Raw genomic sequence first — 24,450 nt, forward strand, 5'->3', positions numbered from 1 at the left:
TAAATGTCTGACAGACGGCAATAACGGGTTTAAATGCATATTAAAATGGTTTCTCGTGAACGTGGCATTCGTGTTTCCAGCTGCTTACGAAATAAATCGCGATTCTAGTAATCCAAGTTTCGTAAGATGTCACTAGCAGCTGGCATGTTCTCTCTCAACAGCATCGTTAACCGAGATTGTCTTTGATATTAACAGATTGCGTTAGATAAAGAATATTACTTATGACGTCCCTCTTAATTTCCTTTAATTTTTCATTCGGACTTGCTTCACTCTGCAGAGATGTTTTAAGCCAGTGTCATTGCTGACGGCATTATCAAAGTATCTTCTCACACATTCCTGCAAATGTCACATTCACGCATGTTGAAGCAAGAATTCATTTCATGAATCAGCGATTACACGAACCATCAAGACATTTTAAATTACTACTAAATGTCTGGTTGCATAGTTAAGTTTTCTAGAAAGTTTTTGTTTTTATTCTTGTTTGCCTGGTGACACCAAGCAAATTGAATGATCACTCGACGCAGCATACGCTTCAGCACTAAAAGTCGGTGACTTCTATACGAGGTATGCCATAATTAATATTTCAGTAAACATGCGTCTGGAAACGAACCGTTTGCGAGGTAGCTCCGACGTTACCAGCCACCTGACTTGATTCTATGTGAACTTCACCTCAGCAAACATTAAGAAAAGTTATTAGAGAAACTTTGGTAGAAGTTTGCGTGTTCTGAATGATCACAACAGTTACATCACTGTTCGAAGTGTCGTCCTCGTACCCAGATGCAGGCCTGTGCCTGTCGCCGCAATGAGTTTCGAATCCTTTCACACACGCCTGAATCATTTCGAAATTATTGACAACCATTGACAAGTCTCTGCTCCAATTCTTCAGTTGTGTTAACCGGGGTGGCGTACACTACACCTTTAAGGTGGCTCCAAACGCAGAAATCCGTGGGACTCACCGTACTGTTCCACATCGTCCAATCTATCTTTTGCCATGAAACTTCCTGGCAGATTAAAACCGTGTGCCGGACGGAGACTCAAACTCAGGACCTTTGCCTTTCGCGGACAATTGCTCTACCAACTGAGCTACCCAAGCACGACTCAAGCCCCGTCCTCACAGCTTCACTTCTGCCAGTACCTCGTCTCCTATCTTCCAAACTTTACAGAAGCCCTTGCCCGCGAAAGGCAAAGGTCCCGAGTTCGAGTCTCGGTCCGGCACACAGTTTTAATCTGCCAGGAAGTTTCACATCAGCGCACACTCCGCTGCAAAGTGAAAATCTCATTCTGGAAACATCCCCCAGGCTGTGGCTAAGCCATGTCTCCGCAATATCCTTTCTTTCAGGAGTGCTAGTTCTGCAAGGTTCGCAGGAGAGCTTCTGTAAAGTTTGGAAGGTAGGAGACGAGGTACTGGCAGAAGTGAAGCTGTGAGGACGGGGCGTGAGTCGTGTTTGAGTAGCTCAGCACTTGCCCGCGAAAGGCAAAGGTCCCGAGTTCGAGTCTCGGTCCGGCACACAGTTTTAATCTGCCAGGAAGTTTCACGTCAGGTCACACTCCGCTGCAGATTGAAAATCTCATTCTGTATCTTTTGCCTTATCGGCTCGTTAAATGCCGTCTCACCATAACAGCAAAATGTGACGGCGATCCCTGATGCATGTGCCACATGCTCTGGCGTTGCTCTAAGGGAATACCCTCAAGCAATCGTGCAATATGAAACCGAAAGTAATTCAGTCCAGTGAGTTTCTCTGAGCATGTACGGCGCAAAATACGATCACCTAGTACGCCCAAACACACATTCAGTGCTAAACGTCGCTGATGTGGAGACCCGGGCACAGCATGTGCGTTGGAGCCTAGACGACTCCAAACATCAGAATTGTGATAAACACACAATTGCGAGTGATCCCTGCTTCATCTGTAAATAAAATGTTATTGTCAAACGTACGGGTGACTACAGCTTGTTACTGCATTCATTGACAGAATCTTAGTCTCCCTGAAACACTGTACTCTTTGGATGTGGTACGGATGCATTGCATTGCTATGCATTATCCTCCAAACACTACTGTGGCTCATTCCAGTAATTTGAGTGACGAGTGCCCTTGTCGACTTCCTGGAGAGTATTCTTCAAGCACAGGCGTAACTCGTCCAGGCGTACCCACTCTCGCAGCATGTGCAAAGCTCCCAGTTTCTCGGAGGTGTTGATGCACACCCGTAAACATCCGACTCTCGGGGTGCCTTCCGGCATGATATGCTTCAAGGTACAAGCGTACAGCCTCCCGCCCATTGCTGTTAGCCTTACGATACACAAAAAGTATATCCGTATACCGCTCGTTACTGAAATGATCCGCCCGCATCTCGTGGTCGTGCGGTAGCGTTCTCGCTTCCCATGCCCGGGTTCCCGGGTTCGATTCCCGGCGGGGTCAGGGATTTTCTCTGCCTCGTGATGGCTGGGTGTTGTGTGCTGTCCTTAGGTTCGTTAGGTTTAAGTAGTTCTAAGTTCTAGGGGACTGATGACCATAGATGTTAAGTCCCATAGTGCTCAGAGCCATTTGAACCAACTGAAATGATCCATATTACCACCAAACCTCGTGCAACACAACAGATGCTCCGCAAACAACTAACAGAACGGGACGCTGACTATGTGCTGTACTGTCATATCCATTCTGTTTACAGCCCTAGGTCTCAAAAATGTACACAACGAAACAACACAGACCAGCATGCGATGTTTATACAGAATCACCTAATCACGAAGTCTTCTATGTTTACTGAGACTTTTTCGATTCTAGTAACGTGTACTTTCAACTGTATGCCTTTATGCCATTAATTATGACACGCCCCATATCCACGAAATTTCGCCAAAGTGGTTTCGTAATTTTCTGTAGGCAGCTTCTAAGTTCATGAAATCGCCCTCGTAGAAAATTCGATATCCATTAGACTGAATTCTAAGTTCTCAGACTGTGCGAATGAAAACGGCATCAGCAAATCAAACAATAAAATGATGAAAATGAGCAATGAGGCACCTATTACGGGAAATTGTAGCTTTAGGGAGATCTGTTTTCACCTTTTCCCTTAGGAAAGCACTTTGCTTCCTTCTTGAACCTCAGGTTGAGCTGGACTCTTCTGCATCTCAGTCAGTTCTGGAGGCATTCTTCTCGTCAGAGATTCTTCCTGTCCTGACCCCCAACCCCGCCCTAAATTCGACTTTGCTTCTTTTGTGATGTCTCATCTTGGCGTTATTCTACACAAGGCGAATCAATTGACAGGATCTCTTCATTTGGTCCTTGTAGTCAGCCTTGTCGCACCCTTCAAGTGACCGAACCATTACATGAGATTGCTGTGCCAAGGTGCTGATAGCTCTCGAGACAGCGAGTCAATCATTTAGTCAACAAGTACTACCTAGTTTGCTAATTTCTGAAAAACAGTTGTCGCCCAAAAAAAAAGACATCAATCCTCCAGGTCCACTAGCACGTATACCCGTCACGTGTCTAGGTCCGTCTTTTACCACTAGCAAGAATTCACTTCCTGCATATCTATTACCGACATGTAGGAGGCCTTGATTTTACATCCACTGCCGATACATCGGAGGCACTGTAACGCCTTACTCATCTATAACAAGGAAAATCCAACACTACGCCACAGGGATACAGATGTTGCTGCTGCTGTGATCTCAACTGGAGATTTGGTTGGTGGAGTTCTTCACGCTAGTCTATCGTGTACAAGCCTCTTCCTCTCTGAATAATTCCTGTAACCTATATCCACTTGAACTGCTTACTGTGTTCGTGTTTAGATCTCCTTTTACAATTTTTATGACATACTTCTTTATTCTTTTCATCAAATTGTTCATTGACTTTTTTTCTCCCCAATTCGATTCAGTACTTCCTCATAATTTACGTAAACTATCCGTTTAATCTTCAGCATTCTTCTGTAATACCACATTTCGAAAGCTTCTATTCTCTTCTTGTCTAAACTATTTATCGTCCATGTTTCACTTCCATACATGGCTACACTCCATACAAATATTTTAAGAAACGACTTCCTGACACTTAAATCTATACTCGATGTCAACAAATTTCTCTTCTTCAAAAACGCTTTCCTTGCCATTGCCAGTCTACATTTTATATCCTCTCTACGTCGACCATCATCAGTTATTTTGCTCCCCAAATAGCAAAACTCCTTAACTACTTTAAATGTCTCATTTCCTAATCTAATTCCCTCAGCATCACCCGACTTAATTCAACACCATTCCATAATCCTCGTTTTGCTTTTGTTGGTGTTCATCTTATACCCTCCTTTCAAGAACCGGTGAACAACTTTCCTAAAATTCTCCCAGTAAACTGAAGTCGACCATTAGCATTCGCTACCACAGTTCTCACATGCTCCTTCCATCTCATATCGCTTTGCTACGTTACGCCCAAATATTTAAACGACTTTTTTGTGTCGAGAAGGACACGTTTACTACTGTATCCGAACATTACAGGTTTAATTTTCTTATTCAGCCGCATTCACTTACATTTTTCCACATTTACGGCTAGCTGCCATTCATCAAACCAACTGGAAATTTTGTCTAAGTCGTCTTGTATCTTCCTACAGTCACTTATCGTACACCATGGCATCATCAGCAAACAACCACATTTTGCTGTCCACCCTATCCGTCACATCATGTATGTATATACAGAACAACAGCGGTCCTGTCACACTTTCCTGGGGCATTCCTGACGATACCATTGTCTCTGATGAACACTCGTCCTCGAGGACAACATTCTGGGTTCTGTTATTTAAGAAGTCTTCCAGCCACTCACGTACCTGTGAACTTATTCCATATGCTCGTTCCCTTGTTCAGTGCCTCTATCGTCTCTGGTTAATTTCTGTCCGAGCTCTCCACCGCAGTATTGCCTACCTTATTACTTTTCCCTGTTGGTCGATGATACATTACTATTTTAAGCCTTCTGTTTTCATTCATTATTGTGACATGATCTCTGATGATTTATTTCTATACTCCTTTATCTGTTCATTTATGCTTTAAAGTCCTAGTTCTTGTCCGACTGTTGCACTTCTTATCATATCATACACTTTATGGCCAGATGCTCTTCTTAGAAGCCTCTTTTCCGCAGCTTGTATTCTTTGTTCATTTCCAGCTGATATTGACCAAGTCCTGCTGGCGTAAAGTATAGATGGTATCGTCGTTGTTTTGTGGAAATTTATTAATGTTTCTCTTCTGTCTTTTATTCAGTGTTCTGAATATTGTCCCTTCAGTATAACGTTGTCTTTCAATCATTTTTTTTTTTTGAGTCATCAGTCTTCTAACAAGTTTGATGCAGCCCGCCACGAATTTCTCTTCTGTGCCAATCTCTTCATACGTCCTCAAATTATTTTCTGGATGTATTGAGTCTCTGTCTTCCTCTACAGTTTTGCCATCTACAGCTCCCTGTAGTACCACAGAAGTTATTCCCATATGTCTTAACAGATGTCCTATCATCCTGCACCTTCTCCTTGTCAGTGTTTTCCATACATTCCTTTCCTTCTCCATTCTCTGGCGGAACTTCTCATTACTTATCTTACCAGTTCACCTAATTTTCCAGATTCGTCTGTAGTAACACATATCAGTTGCTTCGATCCTTTTCTATTCTAGTTTCCCCATAGTCCATATTTCACTACCATACGAGGTGCATTCAAGTTCTAAGGCCTCCGATTTTTTTTCTCCGGACTGGAAAGAGATAGAAACCTGCGCAATGTTTTAAAATGAGGCCGCGTTCATTGTCAATACGTCCCAGAGATGGCAGCACCGTACGGCAGATGGAATTTTACAGCCAGCGGCGAGAATGAGAACTGTTTTAAATACTTAAAATGGCGACGTTTTCCTTACGTGAACAGCGTGCAATCATTCGTTTTCTGAATTTGCGTGGTGTGAAACCAATTGAAATTCATCGACAGTTGAAGGAGACATGTGGTGATGGAGTTATGGATGTGTCGAAAGTGTGTTTATGGGTGCGACAGTTTAATGAAGGCAGAACATCGTGTGACAACAAACCGAAACAACCTTCGGCTCGCACAAGCTGGTCTGACGACATGATCGAGAAAGTGGAGAGAATTGTTTTGGGGGATCGCCGAATGACTGTTGAACAGATCGCATCCAGAGTTGGCATTTCTGTGGGTTCTGTGCACACAATCCTGCATGACGACCTGAAAATGCGAAAAGCGTCATCCAGGTGGGTGCCACGAATGCTGACGGACGACCACATGGCTGCCCGTGTGGCATGTTGCCAAGCAATGTTGACGCGCAACGACAGCATGAATGGGACTTTCTTTTCGTCGGTTGTGACAATTGATGAGACGTGGATGCCATTTTTCAATCCAGAAACAATGCGCTAGTCAGCTCAATGGAAGCACACAGATTCACCGCCACCAAAAAAATTTCGGGTAACCGCCAGTGCTGAAAAAATGATGGTATCCATGTTCTGGGACAGCGAGGGCGTAATCCTTACCCATTGCGTTCCAAAGGGCACTACGGTAACAGGTGCATCCTACGAAAATGTTTTGAAAAATAAATTCCTTCCTGCACTGCAACAAAAACGTCCGGGAAGGGCTGCGCGTGTACTGTTTCACCAAGACAACGCACCCGCACATCGAGCTAACGTTATGCAACAGTTTCTTCGTGATAAAAACTTTGAAGTGATTCCTCATGCTCGCTACTCACCTGACCTGGCTCCTAGTGACTTTTGGCTTTTTCCAACAATGAAAGACACTCTCCGTGGCCGCACATTCACCAGCCGTGCTGCTATTGCCTCAGCGATTTTCCAGTGGTCAAAACAGACTCCTAAAGAAGCCTTCGCCGCTGCCATGGAATCATGGCGTCAGCGTTGTGAAAAATGTGTACGTCTGCAGGGCGATTACGTCGAGAAGTAATGCCAGTTTCATCTATTTCGGGTGAGTAGTTAATTAGAAAAAAAATCGGAGGCCTTAGAACTTGAATGCACCTCATATATACTATTTATAGTGAGATTTAATTCCCCGAAACTGGAAGTGTTACTAACAAAATGCGATATGTTAAGAGGTGCATTTTATTTGCTACAGTTAATAACTGCCACGCACAAGTGACACATGGATAATCTTATGAAGTTGTTCTTTTGCTGTTGTTGCAAAAAGCTTTGAAGCAATCTCTGACAGTATAAATGTTGCATGTTTTTACACAGTCTGCTGTTGTGGTCGAACTTAACATCCTCACTTCGTTGTATATTATATCCAACTTTTTAGCATTGTTTTTTATCTCATGGGTTACTTATCATCTAAGTTAATACTTGCAGATTATTTTCCTGAACTGAAATTCCCGGTCCAAGCAAATAATTATTTTCATCATTATCATACTAAAACATTTTAGACAGGATGTACATACAGTCTGAGTACAAATGGTTCAAATGGCTCTGAGCATTACGGGACTTAACATCTGAGGTCATCAGTCCCCTAGACTTAGAATTACTTAAACCTAACATCCATGCCCGAGGCAAGATTCGAACCGGCGACTGTAGCAGCAGGACGGTTCCGAACTGAAGCGCTTAGAACACTTCGGCCACAATGGCCGGCTGTCCGGGAACACTTCCAGTTATGTATTGCACAAGAACCAAACATCGTACAGATTTAATACATATGTCATTTTGAAGAGAAATCCTGAAAGTTTTTTTTTTCATGTGTACCGCCACACACAGTGCCTTCACCATCCTCATTCAATTGTTGCAACTGCGAACAAAACTCAAAACGCTTATCTTTGTCGTCGTCACTGAGCTTCCGCACCAGAATGGTTTCATAGACAGCTTCTGTCGCAGGACTTTCCACGTTGTCTTCGAAGCCATTTCGAGTTCACGGGATGCACGACGCAACGATTTCTTTGGACTCCTTATAAACGTCTCTCCTTCGCGCCCCACTTACTTCACTCATGCTGGGACGTTCGCTTCTCATTTCTGGGCAACCCGTCGTAACGAATTTGTTGTGCCAGTGGTAAATGGCCTCCTTGTTGGTGGCTTCTTACTGTACTTGGTTCTAAACAACCGTTGAACAGCTGTAGCACACTTGTTTTTGTCGAACTCTCCTAACACACAGAAAGCTCACTCCGCATCTGACCTCGCCTTGTTTGCGACTAGCGCTGACTATCGGCAAATTACCAAATGACGTATGTGTGATATCTGTACAATGTTTAGTTCTTGTGCAATAAATAATTGAAAGTGTTCCCGGACTTTATGTGCACCCTGTATTCAGGGCGTCCCATTTATCTTGACTAGCCCGAATGACTTTTTGTCCTGAAACAAATTTAAAAATGTATCAAGTCAATGTTGTTTAGCTACCAGGGAGGGCATTAATCAGACTTATTTCCGTCGTTGTATCTATGTTCGTTTTAAAAAAATGGTTCAAATGGCTCTGAGCACTATGGGACTTAACATCTGTGGTCATCAGTCCCCTAGAACTTAGAACTACTTAAATCTAAGGATAACACACACATCCATGCCCGAGGCAGGATTGGAACCTGCGACCGTAGCGGCCACGCGGTTCCAGACTGAAGCGACTAGAACCGCACCGCCACACCGGGCGGCGTTCGTTTTAAAGATGTGGAAAACACTACCACTCTTGTTTTTAAACATCGCTCTATATTTTTATTTGATAATCTGCTTCCTCTCCTCAAGGCCTGTCAAAATGTATTACAGTGTGCCATTCACGTAAACATTACGGAATTAAATAACGTAACTAAACTGACTTTTCTGTACTAACACAGTGCAGGTAAAGGGCGTAACGTATCTCGTCCACTTGCCGAAACTGACAGTAAACCAATGGGGACAACACGAAAATTCTCACCGGCAATTCAGTCAACTGTCTTGAGTTGCATCTTTGTGAGAGTACAATGCACACCAACGAAGATAGGGTAGAAATGAGAATACTCATCTATGGAGTTAGAAGAAGAGTAATTGCAATAATGTTTTCTTATTTACAGTACGAGTAAATGTAGTGCAGAAATTGCAGCAATGTTTTATTGTTTGCTATATAGGCAGATGTAGTGAAGAAATTTATATTCTCCATAGATGAACAGCATTTCTACTTTCTTTTCACTGGAGTAAAATTTATTGGTGCAAACCTTCCACTGAAGACGGGTGACTTAATGACCAGTCCGCATTTTCTTTCTTTTTCTTTAGTTTACTGTGAATTCCAGCACGTGGGCACCTGCACTGTGTGCTAATACAAGGGAGTCAAAGTCCAAAGTGAGTGTTGTGGTAAGTTTTTAATAACGTCACTTTTATATGAACGATGCATTGTAATACGTTTTGAACAGGGCTTGAGAGGTGGAAATGAATTGCCGAGTAAAAATAGAGGGTGCCATTAAACCCCCTATTGCAAAGTGTTGCCATTTGGCAGCAAACCGTAAATTCTCATATGTAAACAGACACGAAAGCAGCTGAAGAAGTGAATTATATCTGCCACTTATATCATATCTAGTTAGACTTTTAAGCTATGTAAAATGATGCTTAATTACAGCATAAATTATGTTTCCATATCCCTGTGACCGAACGACCAACAACTAATCAGTAGCCCGCCGTTGTGGCCGAACGGTTCTAGGCGCTTCAGTTTGGAACCGCGCTACCGCTACGGTCGCAGGTCCGAATCCTGGCTCGGGCATGGATGTGTGTGATGTATTTAGGTTAGTTAGGTTTAAGTAGTTCTAAGTTCTAGGAGACGGATGACCTCAGATGTTAAGTCCCATAGTGCTCAGAGCCATTTGAACCATTTTTGAGCCAACAAATCAGTATTTTCAGTTTGTTGCCCTATGGTAGCAAACATAAAATACTGAATAAATCGAAAATCAGGATTTCTATGTTCAACCTGTCATACACTGTTTTGTGGCAGACCTGACCCCCAGATTTTTTTTTCGCTGAAATTGGATTCTTAAAAAGTGTCGTGCAGTAGAGGATTAAGAAAGACGTACTATTGTTCATATCTTAGTAATGAAAAAAGTTACAAGAAAGACAGTCATGCTACTTAATGTCTCCCTGGTAGGTAAACTACATTTGCTAAATATGCGCATAAACGATAATCCAAGAGCCGGCCGAAGTGGCCGAGCGGTTCTAGGTGCTACAGTCTAGAAACGCGCGACCGCTACGGTCGCAGGTTCGAATCCTGCCTCGGGCATGCATGTGTGTGATGTCCTTAGGTTAGTTAGGTTTAGGCAGTTCTAAGTTCTAGGGGACTGATGATCTCAGCAGTTAAGTCCCATAGTGCTCAGAGCCATTTCAACCATTTTTGAATATCCAAGACCTGGAAGGCGAAAAACGTCAATAGACGAACGAAGTGTGAAATTTGTGGCAGATGCTCTTGAAGAAGGTCGTCATGCGACTTGTGAGGAATTCTCTGAACGGACGGGAATTCCTCGAACATCAGTATTCCGTATTCTGACAAAGAGGAAGATTTCTGAGAGATAGGTCCCACACTGACTGCTGAAGAGAAGCAGAAACGACTGGACATGCCAAACTTGCTCAAACAAAGATTGGACAGTGAAGATCAAGCATTCTTGTGTCGAATTGTCGCTATAGATGAAACATGGAATAGAGACTTTGAACCGGAGGTGAAATCACAATCCAGCGGGTGGAGAGCTTCAGACTCTCCTAGTCCAAAACAATTTCAGTGCGTTCAATCAAAACTCATGCAAATGATGAATTTTGCTTATGATCGCCAAGGAATCATCCTGACAGAGTTCCATGTTGAGAAAGTGTCACAGCAGCGTATTATCGTAAAGTCGTGCAAAACCTGCGCAGAAAAATGCACAAAACCGACCTCGGTTGTTCGAGGTTGGGCCACTCGATTTCCAAGAAAAATCTGGAAATTTGTGGTAAGTTCCTATGGGACCAAACTACTGAGGTCATTGGTCCCTAGGCTTACACATTACTTAATCTAACTTAAACTAACTTACGCTAAGGACAACACACACGAACACACACACACACACACACACACACACACACACACGCCCGAAGGAGGACTCGAACGTCCGACGGGGGGGAGCCGCGCGAACCGTGGCAAGGCACCGTCGACCACGCGGCTACCTCGTGCGGCATTCTCCACGACAATGCTCGCCTGCATACCGGCAGTGTTGTAGCCAAAAGAATGAGCGAATACGGATAACAAGTATTGTCACATCTTTCATACAGCTCGGACATGAGTCCACCATACTTCAACTTTTTCCCGAAGTTTAAAAAACCTATGCGTGGAAGTCGTTATGCTTCTCTGTAAGAGTTTTCTACTACCGTTACCCGAGCCATTCGAAAGATGAGCAGAAGTGGTGACCTGGGTGGAATAATAGAGATTCGAGACATTGGGATCAGTCATAGATAAGTAGTCCCATTGAAACACTGTAAAGAGATAGTAAAAAAAAGGGCGCGTAAGTAAAAAAAATAAGATGTGCATGATTTATGAAATGGCCCCCGTATTATATGGCAATTAAATAATTTACTATTACTGTACTATTATTATATAATAATATTTTATGCGTTATTGTTATAATTAAAACAGCAAGTTACATTTCCGTAATTCAGGTGGAGGAGGGGAGGGGGTGGGGGGGGTGGGGGGGTGGGGGGGATGAGACAGTAACAAACAGTGACCCCTGACCCCAGAAGCGAACCCAAGAGCTGTGCCGGACGGGATTGCACCAGACGGTGGCAGCGGCAGCGCGAGGCGGATCCGCGTGAGGCAGAGCGCCTCCCGCAAAACGTAAACAAACCAGTGTGGAGTGTAGTAGAGGGCCGAAGAGCGAGGGCTGACTCAGCGTCGGGCTGCCACAGCGCAGCCCTTTCTGCGCAGGCACGCTTTCCGCGGTTTCCCAGGAGCCTCTGTAAAATGCCGGCTGTTTGTTTGCGAGGGTCGCTCGCCGAGAACACGCCGGCGATTTGTTGGCGCGTGTTCAGTGTTCGGCCGACACCTCCGGTATACACTCCGCCGAATTATAAAGCCGCCGTTTGTTTTGCTTGCGGGTACGGGCTTGGGCTTTGCACCGCCGATTACTGCGTAGCAAAACCCTGCCACCCCGTGGCTGTTACTCTGTCGCAACAAAGTAACGAAGACACCATCCCCTCACCTCCTCAATTAAATCCCATCCCTCACACCTAGACTTGTGTCTCTACTTCGCAATGTCATGTGATCCTTGAGTAGAAATATCTATGGAGTGTTCAGCCCGCCCGGTTGGCCGTGCGGTCTAACGCACGGCTTTCTGGGCGGGAAGGAGCGCCTGGTCTCCGGCACGAATCCGCCCGGCGGATTTGTGTCGAGGTCCGGTGAACCGGCCAGTCTGTGGATGGTTTTTAGACGGTTTTCCACCTGCCTCGGCGAATGCGGGCTGGTTCCCCTTATTCCGCCTCACTTACACTATGTCGGCGATTGCTGCGCAAACAAGTTCTCCACGTACGCACACACCACCGTTACTCTACCACGCAAACATAGGGGTTACACTCGTCTGGTGTGAGACATTCTCGGGGGTGGGGGGGTGGGGGGGGGGGCACCGGGGGTTGAACCGCACAATAACCCTGGGTTCGGTGTGGGGCGGCGGAGGGGTGACGTGGACTGCAGTAGTCGTCTTGAGGTTGTGGACCGCTGCGGCGGGGACGGAGCCTCTCCGTCGTTGCTAGGTCCCCGGTTAACATACAATACAGTACAGTACAATGGAATGTTCACTACCCTCGCCGTACTTTGACATCGAGACTGACAACTGGCGGCCATGACGTTGGGTTCACGAATTAACTTCAAAGTTTGTACACCTTTAGACGGCCATTAAAACATCATAATGTGCAAGTAGTAAAGTGCTCTACTCTGGCAATGCCGAATAAATCACAAGAGAAATTTTACGTGTCTATTATGTGCTTTTGTATCTGTGCAAAGGTGCCGGTCGCAAGAAGTCGCTGTGGTCTAGCACGTTGTAGGTGGGTAGTGGACAAGGCGGCCGTTCGAATCCGGCGCAGAGAGCATTACTTGAGGACGGGACTGAGGAGGGAGTCACTGCAGCTATACTGGCCGGCGCCTCACAAGTCGCCAGGAGCCGACGGCCGCCCGTGACAGTCTTACAGAACCTACCGCCAATTACTGACGCCTACCTGGACAGACATATAAGGCTACTTGATGTTCCCTGAAGTACAGCTTCCTGATGTGTTCCTCGAAGCATTGCTCGTTCCTGTCCATAAACCAAACGGTGGAACCTCTGCCAGTGACTACCGTCCCCTATCGCTTCTGAACTGTGACGTGACGATCTCTACCCGGCTTGTGACAGCACGTCACAGGAGGGTCTCCCGATGCGTCGTGTCCCACGATCAGGCCTCTTCGGTAGGCGCTCACAACATCCGTACTGCATTGAGTCGATACCGCGAGAAGATCGCTCTTGCGCGGGCCTGGTGCATCATAGGCCTCCCTTGATTTCAGTCAGGCCGTCGACAGGGTTGATTACGCCTATTGACAAGGAATTTCAGATCGATTCCGTATTCCTTAATTTCCGGAAGGCTTTTGGCACTGTACCACACAAGCGGCTCGTAGTGAAATTGTGTGCTCATGGAATATCGTCTCAGTTATGTGACTGGATTTGTAATTTCCTGTCAGAGAGGTCACAGTCATCGAGTAGAACAGAAATCATTTCTGACATTCTAAAAGGTAGTGTTATAGGTCCTTTGCTGTTCCTTATCTACATAAACGATTTGGGAGACAATCTGAGCAGCCGTCTTCGGTTGTTTGCAGATGACGCTGTCGTTTATCGACTAATGAAGTCAACAGAAGACCAAAACGAACTGCCAAACGATTTAGAAAAAATATCTGAATGGTGCGAAAAGTGGCAGTTGACCCTAAATAACGAAAAGTGTGAGGTCATCCACATAAGTGCTAAAAGTAACTCGTTAAACTTCGGTTACACGATAAATCAGTCTAATGTAGAAGCAGTAAATTCAACTAAATACCTAGGTATTACAATTACCGACAACTTAAATTGGAAAGAACACACATAAAATGTCGTGGGGAAGGCAAACCAAAGGCTGTGTTTTATAGGCAGGACACTTAAAAAATGTAACAGACCTACTAAGGAGACTGCCTACACTACGCTTGTCCGTCCTCTTTTAGAATACTGCTGCGCGGTGTGGGATCCTTACCAGATAGGACTGACGGACTACATCGAAAAAGTTCAAAGAAAAGCAGCACGTTTTGTACTATCGCGAAATATGGGAGAGAGTGTCACAGAAGTGACACAGCATTTGGGCTGGAAATCATTAAAAGAAAGGCGTTTTTCGTTGCGACGGAATCTTCTAACGAAATTCCAATCACCAACTTTCTTCTCCGAATGCGAAAATATTTTGTTGACACCGACCTACATAGGGAGAAACGATCACCACGATAAAATAAGGGAAACCAGAGCTCGTACGGAAAGATATAGGTGTTCATTCTTTCCGCACGCTATTGGAATAATAGTTAACTGAGAAGGTGGTTCGATGAACCCTCTGCCAGGCACTTAAATGTGATTTGCAGAGTATCAATGTAGACGTAGATGTAGATGACAGCGGTGATGCGGAATATAGGATTCTCAGACAGCTTTTTGGAGATCATAATGCGTCTACTCAGGGTCGCGACATCTAGGATCCTGTACAATAATCGTCTTACGCCGCCCATCCCCGTACAATGATCGGTGCAGCTAGGATGCCCTCTTTCTGCGATCCTATACTCTCTCGCCATGGAACAGTTACTTTGCGGCCTACGCCAAAGCTTCACCGGGATGACTCTTGGAGGACACACTTTTTGTTGCACGGCCTACATGGATGACCTGGTCCTCCTCCTTCGGAACGGCAACGATGTTCGGGCAGCGCTGAAGTGCGTGGAGTCCTACGGAACTGCTTCGGGCAGCGTCCTTAATGTTCGCAAATCTCACGCGTTGCCTACAGGCCGTGGGCCGCCCGGTGAATGCGTCGCTCCCCTGCCGATCTCCGACATGGTACGATGTTTGGGTATTGATTTTACAACCGACTTGCGGCGACCGGTGGCCCTTAACAGTACACACTTATTATGTCGGATCCGAGCAGAGCTCTGTGACCATCGACTTCGGACGCTGGACATGCTGCAGCGGACACGTTTTGCTAATTTTTATGTCGCGTCGCGAATTGCGCTCGTGGCTCAGACACTCCTCACCCCGCAGTCAATGGGCGGACGCATGTTGGCTCCACTGGGTTCCTTTGTGAGTCAATGTCTGTTATTTAAAGTCAGCTATGAGTCCCTCACCCTTCCGAAGGACAAAGGCGGTCTCAATCTCTGTCACGTCCACCATCGAGCAACAGCCCTCTCTTTAGAATGAGATTTTCACTCTGCAGCGGAGAGTGCGCTGATATGAAACTTCCTGGCAGATTAAAACTGTGTGCCCGACCGAGACTCGAACTCGGCACCAGATGGTAGAGCGCTTGCCCGCGAAAGGCAAAGGTCCCGAGTTCGAGTCTCGGTCGGGCACACAGTTTTAATCTGCCAGGAAGTTTCATATCAGCGCACACTCCGCTGCAGAGTGAAAATCTCATTCTGGAAACATCCCCCAGGCTGTGGCTAAGCCATGTCTCCGCAATATCCTTTCTTTCAGGAGTGCTAGTTCTGCAAGTTTCGCAGGAGAGCTTCTGTAAAGTTTGGAAGGTAGGAGACGAGATACTGGTAGAAGTAAAGCTGTGAGTACCGGTCGTGAGTCGTGCTTCGGTAGCTCAGATGGTAGAGCGCTTGCCCTTGAAAGGCAAAGGTCCCGAGTTCGAGTCTCGGTCGGGCACACAGTTTTAATCTGCCAGGAAGTTTCATATCAGCGCACACTCCGCTGCAGAGTGAAAATCTCATTCTGGAAACATCCCCCAGGCTGTGGCTAAGCCATGTCTCCGCAATATCCTTTCTTTCAGGAGTGCTAGTTCTGCAAGTTTCGCAGGAGAGCTTCTGTAAAGTTTGGAAGGTAGGAGACGAGATACTGGCAGAAGTAAACCTGTGAGTACCGGTCGTGAGTCGTGCTTCGGTAGCTCAGATGGTAGAGCGCTTGCCCTTGAAAGGCAAAGGTCCCGAGTTCGAGTCTCGGTCGGGCACACAGTTTTAATCTGCCAGGAAGTTTCATATCAGCGCACACTCCGCTGCAGAGTGAAAATATCATTCTGGAAACATCCCCCAGGCTGTGGCTAAGCCATGTCTCCGCAATATCCTTTCTTTCAGGAGTGCTAGTTCTGCAATTTTCGCAGGAGAGCTTCTGTAAAGTTTGGAAGGTAGGAGACGAGATACTGGCAGAAGTAAAGCTGTGAGTAGCGGTCGTGAGTCGTGCTTCGGTAGCTCAGATGGTAGAGCGCTTGCCCTTGAAAGGCAAAGGTCCCGAGTTCGAGTCTCGGTCGGGCACACAGTTTTAATCTGCCAGGAAGTTTCAGCCCTCTCTTTGTACGCACGCATGTCAAGATGCAACGCACTCTGACCTGCCTCACCAGCCTACTGATGAGGGCCCTTACCCCCGAGCTCACTTACCGCGCCACTGCCGCTGACGTCCCAGCGCCCTTTTCCAACTTGAGCTATTTCTTTCTTGAATATAACTACATCAGGACCGTGCTTCTCCCTCCACGTCTACCGAAGGCCAAGATAGTGTGCGCCTCGCTGCAATCGCAGCTTCCGCCGAATGTGATAGAAGAAAAACATCCCCACGTCCGGTGGAATACTGTGTGGCGGGCTGTGTACGCCCCTACTCTTGCGTCGGACGTCCACTCCACCTGTTATGTGACGGTTAACGGAAAGCAGGTCTGCCAGTTGGGTCTCTACCGGATCCACCTGGCGGCATTATCATTGCAAGACGACGATGGCCATCGATTTGTGTACGGTGAATCGGATAATGTTTGGCTTTTGGTCCGGCAGATGCTGGTGTTCGTAATACCCACGACTCTTTGACAGCATCGCCCTACAAATGATTCTCTTCCCAGACATGGACTGTTTTCCACTAGCAAGGACCTACTCAGTGACTTGGATTAGCGGGCACGCAGTCCTCTACCTGCCTACCTGTTTGGTGATGGTGACAAATCAGCCCTCCATTTCTGGCAATACATCGTGCAGTAGTCAATAGCCCAAAGTACTAATAATATTTCGCGAACTTTCTCCGGAGCGCTTTCCACAACCCCCCTTCGCAGCTGGATCATCCATGCAAAGAGCAGATGACATAAGACCCTTGTTCCACATGACTGATACGATCCCATCAACGGTTATTCACACACACTTCCGAGAAGACGTGCATCGATGATCTACTGCTGTGTCGCCACCAACTCGGGATTTCCTTTCCTGCTGATGTCGAAAGCGACCGCCAGTCTGTACGAGGACGTGATCACGCGGATCACGCGAACTGCAATGTATGTCCGAACAGTTTTACTTTAGAAACTTTTGAATAGGCAAGTGTAATGTGAAGGCCCAATGAAGAATAATTTGAAATCTATTACAATTCATTAGTATATTTATCAACCGGATTAAAGAATGTGAACATGTATACATTATTAATCTTTGTTATTGACAAAACCAATTGTTCTGAACATTGGACACAAAGCTCATGAAATGAACGCTTTAAATAAAATTACTTCTTATATTTATTGTTTTGTAGAAAAACTGTGTAAAGAGTTATGCGATTCTTTCCTGGTTTCATGCATATTATGAAGTGCTTGAACCAAAAATGTCCTAAAAGTTGCAGCACGAATTACGGTATTGACAAACCAAAACTAAAAATGCTCCCTAACCGCGACATAGCCCTACCGTATTCTGCAAAGTTGGGGCACGCGAATGCATAGCTAGACATTGCCCTACTTAATACTGTATGTTCCAAGCTGCTGCAGCAGCCGGCCGGTGTGGCCAAGCGGTTCTATGCGCTTCAGTCTGGAACCGTGCGACCGTTACGGTCGCAGGTTCGAATCCTGCCTCGGGCATGGATGTGTGTGATGTTCTTAGGTTAGTTAGGTTTAAGTAGTTATAAGTTCTAGGGGATTGATGACCTCAGATGTTAAGTCCCATAGTGCTCAGAGCCATTTGAACCATTTTTTTGCAGCAGCACTTTCCGAGATCAGGTCACCACATCAGCATTGTCAACTCGACGCATCCGATTCAACAAACGTTCGACAAATTAAGTGCCCGCCAGCGTGGACAAACTACTCGACAAGAAAGAAAACTTTGGAATCCAGAGAGTCTCCTTTGTAACGGGAAATATGATTCCTGCTGCAAATATCTCAAACAAAACTGCTTCATCTCATGATGTTAGAAACTAACAACCGTTATCTCGTCTACTAGACTGTGCTAATAATATGGTTTTAGATGGTTTTCCACATCCATCTAGGCAAATGCTGGGCTGGTACCCCACCTTCGCCTGAGAAGAGTCATATCACTCAAATATATGTAATAAAATTTACACGATTCTATCATGGTTTCCATCACAATTGTAATAAAATTTTTAATGATGGCTTTCGAAGGCTTGCGTTCATTTTCAGAATATTGCCTACATCTCTAATGTTTGTCTGTAACATAATTCCAAAGAAATATGGTTATTTTCACCCGATGAATGAACAAGTCTCGCGAATGTTCCATTGGAATTATGTTACAGTCGAGCATTTGAGATGCCATATGCAGGCGTCGTAGCCATGCTGGAGCACTCGCACTTGGGATTGGGTTGGGTTGTTTGGGGAAAGAGACCAAACAGCGAGGTCATCGGTCTCATCGGATTAGGGGACGACGGGGAAGGAAATCGGCCGTGCACTTTCAAAGCAACCATCTGCTTCTACACCTACATGGTTACTCTGCAATTCACACTTTGGCAGAGGGTTCATCGAACCATTTTCATACTACTTCTCTACCATTACACTCTCGAATGGCGAGTGGGAAAAAGGAACACCTAAATATTTTCCTTCGAGCTCTGATTTCTCTTATTTTATTATGATGATCATTTCTCCCTACGTAGGTGGGTGTCAACTAAATATTTACGCATTCGGAAGAGAAAGCTGGTGATTGAAATTACGTAAATAGATCTCGCCGCAAAGAAAACCGCCTTCGTTTCAGTGACTGCCACCCCAACTCGCGTAACATATCAGTGACACTCTCACCTCTATTGCGCGTTAACACGAAATAAGCTGCCCTTCTTTGCGCTTTTCCGATGTCCTCCGTCAATCCTACCTGGTAAGGATCCCGTACCGCGCAACAATATTCCAGCAGAGGAAGGACAAGTGTAATGTAGGCTGTCTCTTTAGTGGGTTTGTCGCATCTCCAAAGTGTTCTGCCAACAAAGCGCAGTCTTTGTTTCGCCCTCCTCACAATATTATCTCGGCATTTGCCTAGAGTGATTTAGGGAAATCGCGGAAAACCTAAATCAGGATTGTCGGACGTGGGAGTGAACCGTTGTCCTCCCGAATGCGAGTCCAGTGTACTAACCATTGCGCCACCTAGCTCGGTACTCGCACTTGAACCTTAGGTTTTCTCTCAGCCGCATTGGAAATTAGCTGTAGAATGCTATTGACTATATAAACAGGTGGGAGAAACGCCTTAAGAACAATATCACAGAAGCAGGTCATATAAACTGAAAATGCTTGTAATGTCTTGTTTTTCCAATGTCTTGCTGACGCGTGCTCAGCCTGAATGTTTTTTCTTACAAAATACACTGGCATTTGGCAGTCTTGACTACAGAGTGGTGATCGAAATGATGTACCAGCGTTACAAAAACGAACGAGCAGATAACAACTGCACTCAGTTAATACTTATTGTCAAACACACAACCACTGGTTGCAAACATTGCCGCACTCCCTGTAAGAGTACTAGCGACAACTTTCAGGAAGTGCAGCGTACACAATTTTCAAAATAACTGTCCAAAGAAAATAGTATTTATGATGCTAATGTCAAATTATATTTTACCATGTTAATAATATGATGTCACTAGAGGCAGCAATTTTAAAATCTGTACTCAGCAGAAGACCAAGTGCAACTCCTCGTTGATCACCCTCAGGATTTTCTTTTGGAGTTTTACTCTTATTCCGTGCATTTCTAGGATGTTCCTACCATTAAAGTACCAGCGATGCCTTCCATAATTTTTATCGGAATGACGATTTCTTCGGATCGGCTGACAACAAGATAATTATCTTGTCAAAAATATCAATCCGGGTAAATAGATCTGTCTAGTACTAATCGGTTAGATAGTACTTATATGCTGCAGATTAATATTTTAGCACCATTATGAAGAACTCTGGTCAAATATGAAACCTGTAAAGAATGTTTTATAGCGTGAGAACAATCTGGAAATAAATAAAAAGTTTTTAGAAAAAATGCTCAAATATTTTGTGGAATAATTTGTCTGAAAGTAAGGAATGAAACAGATTAGAGGAACGTGCCTCTGCATATGCTCGGAATTATGTTCAGCAGTTGTAATACTGAAGCAAAAGTATAGTTGACATTACTGTGCAAAATCAAGTATTTAAACATTTAAAAGTCACAAACAAAGACCCATAGCAGATTGAATGCTCATACGTTAGTTACGTAGAAAGAGCACTAAGTACTATAATATGCAGTTCGATTGGAACTCCTCTCTGATTTACGGTTCCGATTTATTCTACACTCCTGGAAATGGAAAAAAGAACACATTGACACCGGTGTGTCAGACCCACCATACTTGCTCCGGACACTGCGAGAGGGCTGTACAAGCAATGATCACACGCACGGCACAGCGGACACACCAGGAACCGCGGTGTTGGCCGTCGAATGGCGCTAGCTGCGCAGCATTTGTGCACCGCCGCCGTCAGTGTCAGCCAGTTTGCCGTGGCATACGGAGCTCCATCGCAGTCTTTAACACTGGTAGCATGCTGCGACAGCGTGGACGTGAACCGTATGTGCAGTTGACGGACTTTGAGCGAGGGCGTATAGTGGGCATGCGGGAGGCCGGGTGGACGTACCGCCGAATTGCTCAACACGTGGGGCGTGAGGTCTCCACAGTAAATCGATGTTGTAGCCAGTGGTCGGCGGAAGGTGCACGTGCCCGTCGACCTGGGACCGGACCGCAGCGACGCACGGATGCACGCCAAGACCGTAGGATGCTACGCAGTGCCGTAGGGGACCGCACCGCCACTTCCCAGCAAATTAGGGACACTGTTGCTCCTGGGGTATCGGCGAGGACCATTCGCAACCGTCTCCATGAAGCTGGGCTACAGTCCCGCACACCGTTAGGCCGTCTTCCGCTCACGCCCCAACATCGTGCAGCCCGCCTCCAGTGGTGTCGCGACAGGCGTGAATGGAGGGACGAATGGAGACGTGTCGTCTTCAGCGATGAGAGTCGCTTCTGCCTTGGTGCCAATGATGGTCGTATGCGTGTTTGGCGCCGTGCAGGTGAGCGCCACAATCAGGACTGCATACGACCGAGGCACACAGGGCCAACACCCGGCATCATGGTGTGGGGAGCGATTTCCTACACTGGCCGTACACCACTGGTGATCGTCGAGGGGACACTGAATAGTGCACGGTACATCCAAACCGTCATCGAACCCATCGTTCTACCATTCCTAGACCGGCAAGGGAACTTGCTGTTCCAACAGGACAATGCACGTCCGCATGTATCCCGTGCCACCCAACGTGCTCTAGAAGGTGTAAGTCAACTACCCTGGCCAGCAAGATCTCCGGATCTGTCCCCCATTGAGCATGTTTGGGACTGGATGAAGCGTCGTCTCACGCGGTCTGCACGTCCAGCACGAACGCTGGTCCAACTGAGGCGCCAGGTGGAAATGGCATGGCAAGCCGTTCCACAGGACTACATCCAGCATCTCTACGATCGTCTCCATGGGAGAATAGCAGCCTGCATTGTTGCGAAAGGTGGATATACACTGTACTAGTGCCGACATTGTGCATGCTCTGTTGCCTGTGTCTATGTGCCTGTGGTTCTGTCAGTGTGATCATGTGATGTATCTGACCCCAGGAATGTGTCAATAAAGTTTCCCCTTCCTGGGACAATGAATTCACGGTGTTCTTATTTCAATTTCCAGGAGTGTATTTTTTATATTCATTTTTGTATAGGAAAAAGTGAGTGAGCAACAACAATGATGTCAACAGCATTTGTCAGGGAGACATTACCTCCTGTGCCATACGTATTGTCGTTCCTGATATTCAAAGAACTATCCACTGAATAATTTTTGACACTGAAAATTTTTTGGAATTATTTTACACCTTCGAGCATAGAAGACAGAAATACGTCAAGGCCACATAACAGCAGCAGTGTAAATGTGTCTCTAATGTATTTTATTTCTTACTTTTAGACGAATCGTTTCACAAAGTATTTGGCGATTTTTTCTAATTTTTTCATGTTTTGCTTAGAAAGCATGATATATTTAATTATCGATCGGTATTTTATTATTATTAAGAGTATATAGATAAAGAGAAAGCAGATAAGGTGTCGATTGAGAATTTGACGTTCAATGTTTAACTTGGGATTTTAAGGACTGTTGAGAGATATTTGTTTGGAGGATTTTTCTAACTTGCTCTAAGTAATTTAAGCAATTAAATCTTTTTCAGAATGAATTTTCACTCTGCAGCCGAGTGTGCGCTGATTTGAAAAATCATCGCAGCTTAAAACAGTGTTCTAGTCTCGGACTCGAAACTGGGACCTTTGCCTTTCGTCGGCAAGTGCTCTGCCGATTGAGTTACCCAAGCCCTCACAGCTTTACTTCCGCCCGTATCACATCTCCTAACTTCCAAACTTATATCCTTTCCAGGAGTGCTACTTCAGCAAGATATTCAACAGACGTTCTGTGAAGTTTGGAAGGTAGGAGACGAGTTGTTGGAGGAAGTGCGTGTGGATTGTGAGTCTTGTCCAGTGAGTACATTTGCCCACGAAAGACAAAGGTCCCATGTTCTATTCCCGATCCGCTACACAGTTTTAATCTTCCAGGTATTTTCAATTAAATTTTGTTTTGCAAAAGTGGAGCTCAAGTTAGTCAATTTAGTTTCCCATTTATACATGGCTATGAAAATACGGGCAAAAATCCACTATGAAATTTCTAGAGTGACTACGTTTTCATTGTGTTGAAAAATTTGACCAAAAATAATCAGACTCCCAACATCAGCGTTCTCTCTTGTAACTACAGTCACCGAAAGAAACAAGTCGCCACGTCTAAGCTACCTAAATAGCAAAGGGTAAGCGAAAAACAGTATTGGTGTCCTCTCCGTAAAATTTTCAACTTTCTTGATCAGGAAAACGCTTGTAATCTGACAATTTCCCGTGGATATAGGACAACAGCCGTACATTTAGTTTGATTAGTGTATATAAACTTCCTGGAATCCACCCTTGACCTGACTGGAAGTATCCGCGTAAGTTCACCTGGTTTACGCACTGACGCATTTCGGATAAAATCATTACACTGTTGTTGAAATATTTGTGTTACTGTCACTGTGGTTAAAATTAAAAATGTGTACCTCCATTCAGCTCAAGTAACCCCTTAAAATAACCTGTCAACACTAATGTTCAATCCTCTACGACCGAGCGAGGTGGAGAAGTGGTTAGACACTGGACTCGCATTCGGAGGACGACGGTTCAATCCCACGTCCGGCCATCCTGATTTAGGTTTTCCGTGATTTCCCTAACTCACTCCAGGCAAATGCCGGGATGGTTCCTCTGAAAGGTCACGGCCGACTTCCTTCCCCATCCTTCCCTAATCCGATGAGACCGATGACCAGGCTGTCTGGTCTCCTTCCCCAAATAACCAAACCAGTCCTCTACGTAACTATAACAGCAAAGGTTGCCCCGCCGTATGATCGACCAAGTACAACAAGAAAGAGATAGCAAGCGGCGAACATCAGTCATCTTGTTAGATAAGCGCGCCCTTTACCATTGACACTTGTCAGGCATTTAAACAGAGGAAACCGCACGCCAGTGGCTAAAGATTGAAACCAGATGATTTAAGATAAATAACACAGGAGCTAACATGCCGATACATACTGATTGGCCAACATAATCATATTGGGAGACCAAGTTTAGTAAGCAGAGTGCGATTGAATTTTGTTGTAATTTAGATTACTTGAAATAACACATTACAGCTCCGGCTGCAGCGCCACGCTATAAGGACAAAAAAGAAGTAAAGCTTACCTCAACCCAGAGGTCGAGTTGACCATGAGACTTCTTCACAAGGTTTACAAATGAAACTACATTTAAAAAAGGAATAAATGCTACAGATAAAAAATACCTGCTTTCAACGAAACATCGCGATACGGCAAAATGAACTGCCATTGTAGATACAAAAATCAGCTGACGGCACGATAATTATCAAAACAGATATGTTTAAATAGTGCTAAGTAATAGTGACGTACCGTACATCAACTTCAATGGTTTCATTTTTATGGAATAGAAGATTTGGTGACAGAATTATAAAGGAGAGGCGGTCAAAGATTTGTAACGTGTATGGACAATAGACGTCACATGAATAAATAAGT

At 45.2% G+C, this 24,450-nt stretch overlaps 1 protein-coding gene and 3 non-coding genes across 5 annotated transcripts in view; 3 read left to right on the top strand and 1 right to left on the bottom strand.

The window, feature by feature from the left end:
* Nucleotides 1-24,450, bottom strand: part of LOC126188119 (SPARC-related modular calcium-binding protein 1) — an 805,467-nt gene that overhangs the window by 639,462 nt on the left and 141,555 nt on the right. The gene's annotated exons all lie outside the window — the stretch shown is intronic.
* Trnas-uga (transfer RNA serine (anticodon UGA)) lies at nt 15,705-15,779 on the top strand. Its single transcript has one exon. It is a non-coding gene; the product is annotated as a tRNA-Ser (tRNA).
* Nucleotides 16,006-16,080, top strand: Trnas-uga (transfer RNA serine (anticodon UGA)). Its single transcript has one exon. It is a non-coding gene; the product is annotated as a tRNA-Ser (tRNA).
* Trnas-uga (transfer RNA serine (anticodon UGA)) lies at nt 16,307-16,381 on the top strand. The gene has a single exon. It is a non-coding gene; the product is annotated as a tRNA-Ser (tRNA).

Source organism: Schistocerca cancellata, chromosome 5 (assembly GCF_023864275.1).
Source record: "Schistocerca cancellata isolate TAMUIC-IGC-003103 chromosome 5, iqSchCanc2.1, whole genome shotgun sequence".
Lineage (NCBI taxonomy): Eukaryota > Metazoa > Arthropoda > Insecta > Orthoptera > Acrididae > Schistocerca > Schistocerca cancellata.